Here is a 16,479-nt window from a genome sequence, read left to right on the forward strand (position 1 = left end):
ATAATCTTGTGCCACCTGAATCTACCTCCTTACAAGCATCCATTATGGGGTCACATAAAGCAGTCAATATGGAGGAGTGGAAATAGGCTGCTCTTTCCTCAATAGAGAGAGGAGAGATAACCAGGATAGGAGGGGAGGATCAGAAAGGGGGAAGAGGAGAGAGTAGCAGAGAGGGAGAGATCCTGAAGAAGGAAGAAGAAATATGGTGAGTACCAGAGAGGGGAAGAGGAGAGAGAACCATATGGGGGGATATAGAACCACAAGGGTGGGAGAGACGCCAGAGAATCAAAGGTGGGAGAGAAGGAAGAACTAGTTGTAGACAAAACAAGAGAATGTAGAGGAGAAAGAACTGGTGAAGGGCAGCGAGACGAAAGAACCACAGAGGAGGAGAACGAGACGAAAGTGAGAGAATCAGAGGAGGGGAAATAAAGAAAAACAGAATGAAGAGTGCGGACAGAGAACAGGATTGTGGGAGAAAGAAGAGGGAATCAGAAGAGGGGGAAAGGGAAGAGAGCCATAGAGGGGATAGAAGGAAGTACTGAAGCAAAAACAGGAAGAGGAGAGAGAATTGGAAAAGTACAAAGAGGAGAGAGAACTAGAGCGGGGCTAGCATCGGAGTAAAGAGGAACAAATGGAAAGTATGGGTGAAAATCACAGAGGGGGAGAGACAAAGGAAACTAAAAATGGAATAGAGTAGAGTGTGAGAGGAAAGAGAAACAATTGGAGAGAGAACCAGAAAGGGTGAGAGGAGAAAGAACTGGAGAGTGACGATTGAGAACAGGATTCAGGTGAAAGGAAAGAGAACCAGAAAATACAATAGAAGGGCAGAGAAGAGAGAGAACCAGAGAGGGGAGACTGAAGTTGACTAGATTGAGGGAGAGGAGACAAAGCTGAAAAGTGAAGGAGAGAAACAGACAGGGGAGAGAGAAAGAAAACAAGAAATGAGGGATAATAGAGAGTACAGAAGAGGTGGACAGAAAAGAAAGGACCAATGAGAGGGAAGAGAAGAGAGAACCAGTTAGTGGATAAGGAGGTAGAATAAGAGGGTGAGAGAGAAGAGAGAATCACATGGGGTAATGAAAAAACCAGAAGGGGAGAGAAATAAGCACATTTGGAGGTATAGAAAACAAGAAAGGGGAGAGGAGAGAAAAGAGAACCAGAGAAAAAGTGAGAACCAGAGCAGGTTAGAAAACAGAAAACTGTAAAGTGGGGAGAAAATCAGAGAGGGTGATAATAAAGAAGATCAGAAATGAGAGTTATGAGAACAATAGGAATTGGGGTGAGAGAATAGAGAACCAGGGGTGGGGGAGAAAAGATAATCAGAGAGCTGATAGTAGAGAAAACCTGAAGAAGAGAAAAAGTGGAGATTAGTGAGAACCAGAGGGAGACAGAATAAAAGTGGGAGAGGTGAGGGAATGGGAGAGAGAGAGGGAGAGAGAGAGAGAGGAGAGAGAACTGGAAGGAGAGAACACCAGAGAAATGGAGAGTAGTGAGTACCAGAGGGAGACAGAATAAAAGTGGGGGAAATGAGGGAATGAGAGAGGGAAGGAGAGAGAGAGAGAGAGAGGGGAGAGAGCTGGAAGGAGAGAAGACCAGAGAAATGGAGAGTAGCGAGATTCAAAGGGAGATAGAATAAGAGTGGGAGAGGTGAGGGAATGGGAGAGGGAGAGAGAGAGAGAGAGAGAGAGAGTGGAGAGAGAACTGGAAGGAGAGAAGACAAGAGAAATGGAGAGTAGTGAGAACCAGTGGGAGAAATAATAAAACTGGGAGAGGTGAGGGAATGGGAGAGGGAGAGGGAGGGAGAGAGAGGAGAGAGAATTGGAAGGAGAGAACACCAGAGAAGTGGAGAGGAGTAAAAACCAGAGGGAGACAGAATAAGAGAGGGAGAGGTGAGGGAATGGGAGAGGGTCAGAAAAGAGCCAGAGGGGGAGACATAAAAGAGCTAATGAAATGATAGAAGAGAGATCTGGAAGTAAAGAAAAGAAGAGAGGGGGAGAGGAGTGTGAGCCATGGAGGGGCAAAAAGGAGAGGGAACCAGAGGTAGAGTGGGGGAGAATAGAGACAACTGGTAAGCGATGGAGAGAAACAAAGAGGGGAGACAAAGTAAACCACAGGCGAGAGAGTAGATAGTAAAGGAGACTGAATGAAACAGTGGGGGTAGAAGAGAGAACTGGGCAGGGCCAGCGGAACGCAGTAAGCAAGGTAAGCAAGTTGGGGGGCGTCAATACTGATGGGCACTCACCACAGCCTACCATCCCTGCTTGTCCGCTGGCACAAAAAAATATTAGAAAAGACCCGGAGGTGCACAGCGCCCTTCTCCCCTTCCCCTCTGCTCCCTTCTAACTAACAGTGTTGGGAGTGAGGTAGAGGAGAGGGGGCAGCGTGTGTTGGAGGAGAGAGGGGCAGCATGTGGTGGAGGAGAGGGGGCAGCGAGTGATGGACGAGAGGGGGCAGCGTGTGGTGGAGGAGAGGGGGCAGCATGTGGTGGAAGAGTGGGAGCAACATGTGGTGGAGGAGAGGGGGCAGCGTGTGCTGGAGGAGAGGGGGGCAGTGTGTGGTGGAGGAGAGAGGGGCAATGTGTGGTGGAGGAGAGGGGGCAGCGTGTGGTGGAGGAGAGGGGGCAACGTGTGGTGGAGGAGAGGGGGCAGCGTCTGGTGGAGGAGAGGGGGCAGCGTGTGATTGACGTATGGGGGCAGCCTGTGGTGCAGGAGAGGGGAGGCAGCGTGTGATGGAAGAGTGGGGGCAGCGTGTGGTGGAGGACAGGGGGCAGCATGTGGTGGAAGAGAAAGGAGCAGTGTGTGGTGGAGGAGAGGGGTCAGCATGTGATTGACGAGAGAGGGTAGCATGTGGTGGAGGAGAGGGGGGCAGTGTGTGATGGACGAGTGGGGGCAGCCTGTGGTGGAGGAGTGGGGGGGCAGCATGTGATGAAAGAGTGGGGGCAGCTTGTGGTGGGGGACAGGGGGCAGCGTGTGATGGAAGAGTGGGGGCAGCTTGTGGTGGAGGACAGGGGGCAGTGTGTGGTGAAGGAGAGGTGAGCAGTGTGTGAAAACGAGGTGCACCATGTGATAATTGGGTGCACAGTGTGATGAAGGAGAGGGCACAGCCAGACTAATTTTCCAAAAATTGTAAATCTTATTTCAAAGAACAAATATTTTTCATTTATATTATTCATAAAGCTGTTTGCTGTTTATTGTATTTAATTGCATTACTCTCTTTATTAAAGTGTATTATATGATTTGTTTTAAAAGATAAAGTATTAATGAATAAACAAATAATTTATAAGGGCGCAAATTTATTTTTTCCGGGAGGGGGAGCTAGCACCGGCCATGAAGGGAGGGGGTAGGGGACAGAGAACCAGAGTTGGTCAGAGAAAGGAGTGACAATCAAAAGGCAGAAGAGAAGAAAGAAAACAGAGGGAGAAAGAACTATGCAGGGGTATAAAAGAGAGAGTCCCAGAGAGAGTGGGGGTAGGGGGAGAGTACCAGCATGTGGGTGAACCAGAGAGAGGGAGAGAGAGAAACAGATTTAAATTAATTAAAAAATATTTTCCATTTTCCTCCTACAACATTGCTGGCTTTAGCCTCATGTATTGTCTGTACTGATCATGAGAGTGAGGGGACATCCAGAAGGTCTCTACTACAAGGGACACTTGTGGGATACTTGTGTGCTTTGGTGGAAATCTTACTGCATTTGTACAAATCAAATCACACAGCGTCTACAAAGGAGGTTTTGCTCTCTACCTCATAAATGAGACCTTCTAGATAACAATAGCAACAACAACATTTGGAAAGAACAGTTACTAACAAGAAGTAAAGCCCTAAACATAAAGAAGAGATACATCTATACATCTATACATCTGTTCTGTGGTATATTCACACGGGATTCAGCAATGTGGGAAATAGTCGCCCCTCCCTGTGTACAGGAAACATAACAGTACAGTGACCCCTGTAATGTATATATACTTATAGTAAGAATCCCCTCTTTATTAGAGCATATCTTATATAAACATAGAGATAGCAATTATGGTAAATGAGGAACATATTACACATTAATGGTCGTCACACAAGAGATAATCCTGTGGTTCCCCAAACTTCCCCCAATTGTAATATATAAAGACTAAACAAATATAACCTATGTTGTTAACAAACCATACTATAGTAATACAAATATATTATTACCTTTCTCATGCTGATGAGGAATTACATATTACAATAATTATTATTCAGTTAAACATGTCTAGTGCAATGGTCACAGGTTGCTATTAAAATTATCCTTATCTGTTTTTTCTTTCCTCACCTGATATCAGCTCTGCTCCTTCTCTCTCGGTGCTTGAGGTCTTCTGTTAGGAGACCAGAGAGTTTATTATATATATATATATTTTTTTTTCCTTTCCTCTCACATGTGTGTCCCTGACATCACCAATGTACTAACTTCCCATCATCCTCACTACACTCAGATTTCTTCTGAATTCGTAAACTAATCAGATTTATTAGTTCCTTAGTTTCGCCTATTTCTCCACCCAACTTCCACAGAAATACAAATATGTGTATTACATGCCGATTCAGCATAATATAACTTTTTTCAATTGTTCTCTTAATTTTTTGGCAGAGTTCCAGACTGTTGATAATAAAGATTAAACGCTTCTGGCATCCAGTCATGACAATATGTTTATTAGGCACCGGTGTATTTTGTATCAAGATCATGAAAAGAGCTACTGTCACCTGGACACTTTAGGGATCATAGCTAACCGGTATCACAAGACTGGCGCTGATCCCCAGCACTTCATCTTGTGGAACATTAGACCACTCTTTACCCATCAGTTTTGCCCAAAAGACTGTAAAAGAGGTGTCTCCATACTCCCTGATATCAGTGATCATGCTCCTTTGTATGGAGAAGTGGGATACTATTGTTTAACACAGATTCCAACCAGAGATTCTGGAGCCAAATACTATAGGGGCTTTTGCCTACGTGATGGACAAGTAATGACAGTGCCAACCCCTCCAATAAGAAGGTACCAGTCCTGCCAGTGTAGTTATCTATCACTCTCCTCACTACATCTCCATGGGAATCTGACAGGGCCTTACCATGGCTGGTCAGGAATAACAGTCAAGATACCTGGAACTGGTGTAAGGTCTCCATGGTTTCTGTCTCTGTGTTTCACATCGGACTTGGTCCCAGTCTGGCTCGGAGGGAAGTGAAGGATCGGAGGATTGACTCTGCCAAACAGCTCTCTGGGACTGGTGATTATAGCTCTTCCTGAGATAGGACTGTGGGTGTTGGTAGAGATTTCACCTAATCTAAATTATACCTGGGCACACTGTGGTTATTTAGCCAATCTAGTATCCAACTGATCAATCAGACTTTAGTAAGAACATCACAGTTATATATATATATCAGTATTTTCCTTGCCTGTAAACAACTTGAATTAATTTATACTACCGTATTGTGACATGGTTTGTCCAGGTTCATATTTACACCTATAGCTGGATTTGTCCCTAACTCTAAATGAGACTCTTTGGCAAATGCCTCAGTTACCAGATCACCAGTCCGGGCCAGTATTAGGTGTATGTGTGTAGTACTCAATGCAGAAGCGACATTACCATATTTTCACTCTCCCTAATGATCACACAATTATGTTGTGTACAAATAGGAGAATGAGGTCAGATACACAAGAGAGAATAATGTATTACTAATAAAACAAAAATCACATTGACAATATTAAAAAAAAATAAAAATACAATAACTACAGCCGTTACTTATCCCTTTATAAAGTAAACTGGGATCATCTTTCCGACCCATGTCTATACAGAATTGAAAAGCAATGAGAACAAATGGCTGCTAATTAATTTAATTAATTTAATTAATTAATAGATCTAATATACACATAATGTTAATGGCTGAAGTACTCTCAGCTGGAGCAGTCAGAAGTGGCTAGATAGTCATCATCATCTTCTCTGCTCCTGCATGCACGACTGATCGAGTCGCGGTTACGTAAATACGCCCTTACTGTCCTCGGTCTACACTTGTCGCCACCTTCCCTCTCACGACATAAGAAGAAGCAAGTCAACATTATCAAAAAACTATATACGGAAGTATGCAAACACATGTTTGGTGCATAGGAGCAGTAGGAAAGGTGTATAATGTCCAAAACACCCAGCAGTATATAACTCTAAAATGAGGCCCATAATATATAAGACATTTCCTATATTTGTTATACACAGTACACAATACAGTGGTCTGCACAGTTTCTGTAGGACAGAAGTAGAAGCCAACTGATATATTCAGTGTAACTATCCTGTTTCCTCTCTGTCACATATAAAGTGCTGAGCTGAGCAATCTCTGCTCTGTTTACAAGTCACCATCAGCTGACAGGTTATCCGGGTGTCTGTAGAAACTCCTCTTCCAGTCAGCAGAGGGGCGATCATACATTTTATTATTTATAGGACATTGGTTGGATTCGGCCACAATATTATTAGCCCATCTGCTTGGGTGAATACTCCCAGTTCACTCATCATCAGTAAGAGGGAGGGGTGGTCAGAGAAACCTTCTGGAGACAGATGAGATTGTTTCTGAATAAATGTTTTCTGAATTTTGTATTACAATATGGAATAGCTTTGCTGGAAATGTCTGGTCATCAGGCAACCCATGTATCTGGCAATACTTGACCATCAGGCAATCTGTGTATCTGGCAATACCTGGTCATCAGGCAATGGGCCTGAGTCATTAAGGAGAGCAAAACAAAAACAAAGGGGTAACTTTGCACCTTTGCAAAACCATGTTGGATTGGAGGGGGTGATAAACTTAAGAAAACCTACCAAAACATACTGGTAGGTTAATTGGCTGCTATCAAAAAATTGACCCTAGTCTCTCCCTCTCTGTCTAACTCCGTCTCTGTCTGTCTGTGAGTGTGCGTCTATATTAGGGAATTTAGATTGTAAGCTCCAATGGGGCAGGGACTGATGTGAATGAGTTCTCTGTACAGCGCTGCGGAATTAGTGGCGCTATATAAATAAATAATGATGATGTGGGGACAGAACTATAGTTGGAGTAGTGTATCAAGTATTTGTGTGCTTCATGACAAACAGCCAGTATTTTCTTTATGTGCACAGTAATAAACTAATTTGCACCCGTTACATTGTAACATGGTTTGTGCAGGATCAAATTTTATTGATCATTTGATTATTTGCTGTCCGTAATGACTCAGGCCCAATGATGTCTTCTGGGTTTCAATGTTACCAGTCTGTGAAGTTTTCATCCAAATTCATCCAGTAGAAAGCTCAGAGCAGACTCCTCGGGTCAAAGTTCTGCCCAGTGAACACCAACAGGTGGTCCAGCTGGGACCCAAACCCCCTTAATACCTGCCCAGAATCCAACTGGAACACCTCATGTTGGGTTCATCCCAATTGGTGCAGGGGTTTCTGAATGCAAACAAACCAAATCCATCCAGTGGAGAGTTCAGAGCAGGAAACCAAGGTCAAAGTTCTGGCCCGTGTACAACAACGGGAAGGTCCCACTGGGACCTTAACCCCCTAATATGTCTTCTGGGATCCAATTTTACAAGTCTGTGAAGTCATTGTTCAAATCCATCTGGTGGAAGACTCAGAACAGGCTCCATGGGTCAAAGTTCTGCCAAGCATACACCAAAGGGAGGTCCAACCGGGACCCTAACACCCTTAAAAAATGGACATCATCTAACTGGACCACCTCGCATTGGATTCATCCAAATTGGTGCAAGGGTGTCCGAATGCATAACCGGACAGACAAATAAACTAAATCCATCCAGTGGAAGGTCCAGCACAGACTTCCCAAGTCAAAGTTCTGCCCAGTGTATACCAACGGGAGGTCTGACTGGGACCTCAACCTCCTGGTATGACTTCTGGAATATAATGGTACTAGTCTGTGAATCTTTCATCCAAATCCATCCAGTGGAAGGCTTAGAACAAGCTCTCTTGTGAAAGTTCTGCCCAGTATATAACGGGAGGTCCGACCGGGACCCTCACACCCTTAAAACCTGCCCAGCATCCACCTGGACTACCTCGCACTGATTTCATTGAAATCGGTGCAAGAGTTTCCTAATGCAAACAGTCCAAATTTCATTTAGTGGAAGGCCCAGAACAGGGACCCCAAGTCAAAGTTCTGGCCAGCGTCCATCAACGGGAGGTACGACTAAGACCTACAACCCCAAATATGTCTTCTGGGATACAATGTTACTAGTCTTTTGAAATATATATGCAAATCCATCTGGTGGAAGGTTTAGAACAGGTTCCATGGGTCAAAGTTCTGGCCAATGTACACCAACGGGAGGACTGGACCACTTTGCATTTGTTTCATCCGAATCGATGCAAGGGTTTGAAGATTTTCGCCTTACAAACAAACAAAACTTCTTCTTTTATATATATAGATGATGTTTTAAGGTTAATATTAAGGGTTTATAGTCAAGTTATCAAACACCAAGCATTTTATTAGTATTGAGGTTTGAGTACTTAACTTGTTGGACATCACTAAGGGTTAACAAAGCAGGGAAGGTGTGGTGCATTTCTGTTTGGTCAGTGCAGTAATAGTAGAGAGATACAGGACAGGATGGAGGTGTAGTGAGAGAGCTGTGTGTGTGAGGTCAGTACAGGAATAGCAGAGAGATACATGACAGGATGGAGGTGTAGTGACAGAGCTGTGTGTGTGAGGTCAGTGCAGTAATAGTAGAGAGATACAGGACAGGATGGAGGTGTAGTGACAGAGCTGTGTATGTGTGTGAGGTCAGTACAGGAATAGTAGAGAGATACAGGACAGGATGGAGGTGTAGTGACAGAGCTGTGTATGTGGCGTCAGTACAGGAATAGTAGAGAGATACAGGAGAGGATGGAGGTGTAGTGACAGAGCTGTGTGTGTGTGAGGTCAGTACAGGAATAGTAGAGAGATACAGGACAGGATGGAGGTGTAGTGAGAGAGCTGTGTGTGTGAGGTCAGTACAGGAATAGCAGAGAGATACATGACAGGGTGGAGGTGTAGTGACAGAGCTGTGTGTGTGTGTGAGGTCAGTACAGGAATAGTAGAGAGATACAGGACAGGATGGAGGTGTAGTGACTGAGCTGTGTGTGTGAGAGGTCAGTACAGGAATAGTAGAGAGATACAGGACAGGATGGAGGTGTAGTGACAGAGCTGTGTGTGTGAGGTCAGTACAGGAATAGTAGAGAGATACAGGACAGGATGGAGGTGTAGTGACAGAGCTGTGTATGTGGGGTCAGTACAGGAATAGTAGAGAGATACAGGACAGGATGGAGGTGTAGTGACAGAGCTGTGTGTGTGTGAGGTCAGTACAGGAATAGTAGAGAGATACAGGACAGGATGGAGGTGTAGTGACAGAGCTGTGGGAGTGTGTGGGGTCAGTACAGGAATAGTAGAGATACAGGACAGGATGGAGGTGTAGTGACAGAGCTGTGTATGTGGGGTCAGTACAGGAATAGTAGAGAGATACAGGACAGGATGGAGGTGTAGTGACAGAGCTGTGTGTGTGAGGTCAGTACAGGAATAATAGAGAGATACAGGACAGGATGGAGGTGTAGTGACAGAGCTGTGTGTGTGTGAGGTCAGTACAGGAATAGTAGAGAGATACAGGACAGGATGGAGGTGTAGTGACAGAGTTGTGTGTGTGAGGTCAGTACAGGAATAGTAGAGAGATACAGGACAGGATGGAGGTGTAGTGACAGAGCTGTGTGTGTGAGGTCAGTGCAGTAATAGTAGAGAGATACAGGACAGGATGGAGGTGTAGTGAGAGAGCTGTGTGTGTGTGTGTGTGTGAGGTCAGTACAGGAATAGTAGAGAGATCAGTAAAGTTATAGTATGTGGTGCAGAGAAGGGCTTCTCTCCTATTCTATGATGCAGTTATTATCTCTGGGTCGGTTCCTCTTCTGACTTGAGTGTCACGAGCCGCGGCTTTACTACGAGCCGCAGCGGCTCGCTTCTTCTTACTGCCTATCGTCGCGCCCGTTGCCATGACGACTGGGACGTCACTTTCGCCTTTACTCGGCTGTTGCCAGGGCAACAGTTGGACTCTTCTCCAGCCCCTCACACATCTCGGCAGGCAAACATAGCCTGGAATTCGCAAGTAATTAATGAAGTTAGCACCGCGACTCGGCAAACTGTTGGTCGGACGCATGCGCAATTCAGACATACCACAGCTGTGGCTCATTCTCTGTTTATGAAGCTTACTCCTGATTGGTCATTTTCAGTATTTTTGGCAGGGATAGCTTAGCCTCACTGCCGGTTATAGCGTTCAGTTTTCTTGCTGCTGACCAGCTGTTGTTCTGTGTTCCTGTACTCCTGTACCTCTGGATTAACCTTTCTGCGCATGACCTTTGGCTTGTTTATTGGATTGTGATTCTCTGCTGGTGACCCTGACTTCTGCCTGTGACTCTGATATTCTGTTTTTCTGCCGGACCTAACCCTTTGCCTGGACCTCACTTCGCTGCCTGCTTGTGCCCTTTGACCTTGGCTTGTCCCCGACTTCCTTTACCTCGTGCTGTCAATTCCTTGTCACACTACAGTTTAAACCATAAGCTTGTACTATGCAGAGCATAAGACCTGGGGGGCATGTGAGTACCTGTGAGCACATCAAGCTCTACGGGAAAGTCGGCTGCTATAGGCAAAGACCTCTACCACCTGTTGTACAAGCTTATAATTATAACCGGTAGTCGTGACATTGAGTCCTTTGCTTTAAGTCCATTTTGCATTATTCTCCTTGTACAATACATAATTGTTGTTGCATTCTTGATGGACAATGTCATGTGCAAGCTAATTTCTGGTCATATTAAACTGCAAAAATGTGTTTGTGAATTAATTCCTAGTAATAGCTTGATATGGCTTAGGGGTTAAAACTTTCAAACTGAAGATAAATCATTGTGTCCCTTTGGTTATGTTAAACACCTCTGTCCTATGGATGAGCACCTTGTATCAATTTATGTCAGGTCGCAAAAGTGGAACCCTTTGAAAATATCTCTTTTAGGACAGTGATGGGCACCAAACTCAGACATCTTAACTGCTGAGCCTGGCAGCTGTGTTATATGTTAATTTACTATGGACACAGGAAAATATCATATCATATTTTCTACAATATCATATTTAAAAAAGGCATGTGTGGTATGCAGATGAAGGGGAACTTATGACCTGTTGTGTGGAGGTAAAATAAGGTTTGTAAGCCATACTGGTGAGAAGTTAGGACAGATTAACTAAAACCTGACTTAGAAGGAGTTGTCAACAGGAGTCATAAAACCCTCATTTGCATTTAAACAGACCTTTCAGTTCTGACATCACAGGAAGGGGGCTGTGGGCCCTGACGCATGTTTTAAAACTGTCCTGTAACTCTGAACCTGTGCCTGTGACCTTGACCATTTTGCCTGTACCTGACATACTCTCTGGTGCTCTGTCCAGTCCACTAATCTCTGACCTGCCGCTACTCCGTGTGCTACCTCCTGTACTTGTGCACTGCCGTGTTAGCATAAACTCAAACTACTCTGAGCATAAGACCTGGGGGCATCCGAGTACCTGTGAGCATAAGCAGTCTCTACGGGAAAGGCGGCTGCTAAGGGGGAAGACCTCTTCTACCTGTTCTATGAGTTTATGCTGCACCGGTGGCCATAACAGGGACATCATTTGTCCATTTAGTTTGTTACTTCACAATATTTTGTGATGTGTACTATCATAATGGAGATAAATAATGACATTACACTTTGGGGTAAATGTATCAAGCTGAGAGTTTTCTGTCGGGTTTGAAAAGTGGAGATATTGCCTATAGCAACCAATCAGATTCTAGCTATCATTTTGTAGAATGTACTAAATAAATGATAGCTAGAATCTGGTTTTTCAAACCCGCCGGATAACTCTCAGCTTCATAAATTTACCCCCTTGTGTAGAAATATGAAGGTCCAAGAAATCCATGGGGGCCTCACGATACCTGTGTACAAATTTCAAATTCTTTTCATTATCATTCGATACAGTGACAAATGAGCGTGCTCTTATTTCTCCAGCACCCCAAATAACAAATAAATCGTCAATGAAATGGCCATAGAGAACCGAGTCAACATCAAACCTGTTGCCTCACATATGGGTTTCTTCAGAGTCGTTGGTGTAACTCATAGCCGTACCCATCACCTGTAAATAACATTCGTGATCAAACATAAAAAAGTTATGTAATAAAAATAAGTTGTATACACCTAACAATGAAATCACACTCAGTCTCAGACAGGAGAAGGTCTTTGGATAATATTTCCTCAATCACCCGAACTACTTTTTTATGTGGTACATTACTAGATAAAGATTGTACATCTAGAGGCTTAATGATCATTCCATTATATTCTGTTTAATAAATTCAAAAGCTCATTTGAATCAGGAATATTAGATTTTAATTTCACCACACGTGGCTGCCAACATGTGTCACTATAAAAAGAAGTGATGATGTGATAGATCCAATACCCGGTAATATAGGTCTACCTGGGGTGTAACTGGACACTAATTTTGGAAGGTGGCAGTAAATTGCTGTTACTGGATGTGAATTAAACCTTTTTATTTCCTTATGGTGACTGCTTTAAAAAAACATCCTCGTTTCTCCTGTCTTTGTTGATTGGAAAGTCTCTCCCATTTCTAAGGTCTAGCTCCTAATCTTTTACCCAGTATGGACTCATCATAAGCTCTGATATGGGTGTAAATAGTCTTTTAATTGTCCTGTCTTTCTGGGGGTGTTCCTCTAGGTCTGATTCTCTTATTGACAGTGAATCTCTTTTAATGGTGGAATGGGGTATTTTGTCTTTGATCTCTAGAGAAGGATTTTCACTTGTGCACTGTCCCAGCATCCTACATATAGGGAAGATCTCAGAGTGTGCACTGTCCAAGCATCCTACAAATGGGGAAGATCTCAGAGTGTGCACTGTCCCAGCATCCTACATATGGGGAAGATCTCAGAGTGTGCACTGTCCCAGCATCCTACATATGGGGAAGATCTCAGAGTGTGCACTGTCCCAGCATCCTACATATGGGGAATATCTCAGAGTGTGCACTGTCCCAGCATCCTACATATGGGGAAGATCTCAGAGTGTGCACTGTCCCAGCATCCTACATATGGGGAAGATCTCAGAGTGTGCACTGTCCCAGCATCCTACATATGGGGAAGATCTCAGAGTGTGCACTGTCCCAGCATCCCATATATAGGGAAGATCTCAGAGTGTGCACTGTCCCAGCATCATACATATGGGGAATATCTCAGAATTTGTACTGTCCCAGCATCCTACATATGGGGAAGATCTCAGAGTGTGCACTGTACCAGCATCCTACATATGGGGAAGATCTCAGAGTGTGCACTGTCCCAGCATCCTACATATGGGGAAGATCTCAGAGTGAGCACTGTCCCAGCACCCTACATATGAGGAAGATCTCAGAGTGTGCACTGTCTCAGCATCCTACATATAGGGAAGATCTCAGAGTGTGCACTGTCCCAGCATCCTACATTTGGTGAAGATCTCAGAGTGTGCACTGTCCCAGCATCCTACATATGGTGAAGATCTCAGAGTGTGCACTGTCCCAGCATCCTACATATGGGGAAGATCTCAGAGTGAGCACTGTCCCAGCACCCTACATATGAGGAAGATCTCAGAGTGTGCACTGTCTCAGCATCCTACATATGAGGAAGATCTCAGAGTGTGCACTGTCCCAGCATCCTACATTTGGTGAAGATCTCAGAGTGTGCACTGTCCCAGCATCCTACATATGGTGAAGATCTCAGAGTGTGCACTGTCCCAGCATCCTACATATGGGGAAGATCTCAGAGTGTGCACTGTCCCAGCATCCTACATATGGGGAAGATCTCAGAGTGAGCACTGTCCCAGCACCCTACATATGAGGAAGAACTCAGAGTGTGCACTGTCCCAGCATCCAACATATGGGGAAGATCTCAGAGTGTGCACTGTCCCAGCATCCTACATATGGGGAAGATCTCAGAGTGAGCACTGTCCCAGCACCCTACATATGAGGAAGATCTCAGAGTGTGCACTGTCTCAGCATCCTACATATGGGGAAGATCTCAGAGTGTGCACTGTCCCAGCATCCTACATATGGTGAAGATCTCAGAGTGTGCACTGTCCCAGCATCCTACATATGGGGAAGATCTCAGGGTGCGCACTGTCCCAGCATCCTACATATGGTGAAGATCTCAGAGTGTGCACTGTCCCAGCATCCTACATATAGGGAAGATCTCAGAGTGTGCACTGTCCCAGCATCCTACATCTGGTGAAGATCTCAGAGTGTGCACTGTCCCAGCATCCTACATATGGGGAAGATCTCAGAGTGCGCACTTTCCCAGCATCCTACATATGGGGAAGATCTCAGAGTGTGCACTGTCCCATCATCCAAGATATGTAGAAGATCTCAGAGTGTGCCTGTACCAGCCTCCTACATATGGGGAAGATCTCAGAGTGTGCACTGACCCAGCATCCTACATATGGGGAAGATCTCAGAGTGTGCACTGTACCAGCATCCTACGTATGGGGAAGACCTCAGAGTGTGCACTGTACCAGCATCTTACATATGGGGAAGATCTCAGAGTGTGCACTGTACCAGCATCCTACATATGGGGAAGATCTCAGAGTGTGCACTGTCCCAGCATCCTACATATGGGGAAGATCTCAGAGTGTGCACTGTCCCTGCATCCTACATATGGGAAAGATCTCAGAATGTGCACTGTACCAGCATCCTATATATAGGGAAGATCTCAGAGTGTGCACTGTCCCAGCATCATACATATGGGGAATATCTCAGAATTTGTACTGTCCCAGCATCCTACATATGGGGAAGATCTCAGAGTGTGCACTGTACCAGCATCCTTCATATGGGGAAGATCTCAGAGTGTGCACTGTCCCAGCATGCTACATATGGGGAAGATCTCAGAGTGAGCACTGTCACAGCACCCTACATATGAGGAAGATCTCAGAGTGTGCACTGTCTCAGCATCCTACATATGGGGAAGATCTCAGAGTGTGCACTGTCCCAGCATCCTACATATGGTGAAGATCTCAGAGTGTGCACTGTCCCAGCATCCTACATATAGGGAAGATCTCAGAGTGTGCACTGTCCCAGCATCCTACATTTGGTGAAGATCTCAGAGTGTGCACTGTACCAGCATCCTATATATAGGGAAGATCTCAGAGTGAGCACTGTCCCAGCATCCTACATTTGGGGAAGATCTCAGAGTGTGCTCTGTACCAGCATCCTATATATAGGGAAGATCTCAGAGTGTGCACTGTCCCAGCATCCTACATATGGGGAAGATCTCAGAGTGTGCACTGTCTCAGCATCCTACATATGGGGAAGATCTCAGAGTGTGCACTGTCCCAGCATCCTACATATGGTGAAGATCTCAGAGTGTGCACTGTCCCAGCATCCTACATATAGGGAAGATCTCAGAGTGTGCACTGTACCAGCATCCTACATATGGGGAAGATCTCAGAGTGAGCACTGTCACAGCACCCTACATATGAGGAAGATCTCAGAGTGTGCACTGTCTCAGCATCCTACATATGGGGAAGATCTCAGAGTGTGCACTGTCCCAGCATCCTACATATGGTGAAGATCTCAGAGTGTGCACTGTCCCAGCATCCTACATATAGGGAAGATCTCAGAGTGTGCACTGTCCCAGCATCCTACATTTGGTGAAGATCTCAGAGTGTGCACTGTCCCAGCATCCTACATATGGTGAAGATCTCAGAGTGTGCACTGTCCCAGCATCCTACATATAGGGAAGATCTCAGAGTGTGCACTGTCCCAGCATCCTACATTTGGTGAAGATCTCAGAGTGTGCACTGTCCCAGCATCCTACATATGGTGAAGATCTCAGAGTGTGCACTGTCCCAGCATCCTACATATGGGGAAGATCTCAGAGTGTGCACTGTCCCAGCATCCTACATATGGGGAAGATCTCAGAGTGAGCACTGTCCCAGCACCCTACATATGAGGAAGATCTCAGAGTGTGCACTGTCCCAGCATCCAACATATGGGGAAGATCTCAGAGTGTGCACAGTCCCAGCACATTACATATGAGGAAGATCTCAGAGTGTGCACTGTCTCAGCATCCTACATATGGGGAAGATCTCAGAGTGTGCACTGTCCCAGCATCCTACATATGGTGAAGATCTCAGAGTGTGCACTGTCCCAGCATCCTACATATGGGGAAGATCTCAGAGTGTGCACTGTCCCAGCATCCTACATATGGGGAAGATCTCAGAGTGTGCACTGTCCCAGCACCCTACATATGAGGAAGATCTCAGAGTGTGCACTGTCTCAGCATCCTACATATGGGGAAGATCTCAGAGTGTGCACTGTCCCAGCATCCTACATTTGGTGAAGATCTCAGAGTGTGCACTGTCCCAGCATCCTACATATGGGGAAGATCTCAGAGTGTGCACTTTCCCAGCATCCGACATATGGGGAAGATCTCAGAGT

The 16,479-nt window shown here is 45.2% G+C and overlaps 1 protein-coding gene across 2 annotated transcripts in view; it reads right to left on the bottom strand.

Annotated features, from left to right (window-relative positions):
* LOC142150930 (C-type lectin domain family 10 member A-like) overlaps positions 1-4,487 on the bottom strand; it is a 47,480-nt gene extending 42,993 nt beyond the window's left edge. Inside the window, exon 1 of one of the 2 annotated variants that reach the window (XM_075206129.1) lies at positions 4,297-4,487. The gene's annotated coding sequence lies outside the window, so the exon portion shown is untranslated. The remainder of the gene's footprint in view (positions 1-4,296) is intronic. The other variant, XM_075206128.1, reaches the window with a different exon arrangement.
* Between the last annotated feature and the right edge of the window lie 11,992 nt (positions 4,488-16,479).

Source organism: Mixophyes fleayi, chromosome 4, assembly GCF_038048845.1.
Source record: "Mixophyes fleayi isolate aMixFle1 chromosome 4, aMixFle1.hap1, whole genome shotgun sequence".
In the NCBI taxonomy this organism is placed as follows: Eukaryota; Metazoa; Chordata; class Amphibia; order Anura; family Limnodynastidae; genus Mixophyes; species Mixophyes fleayi.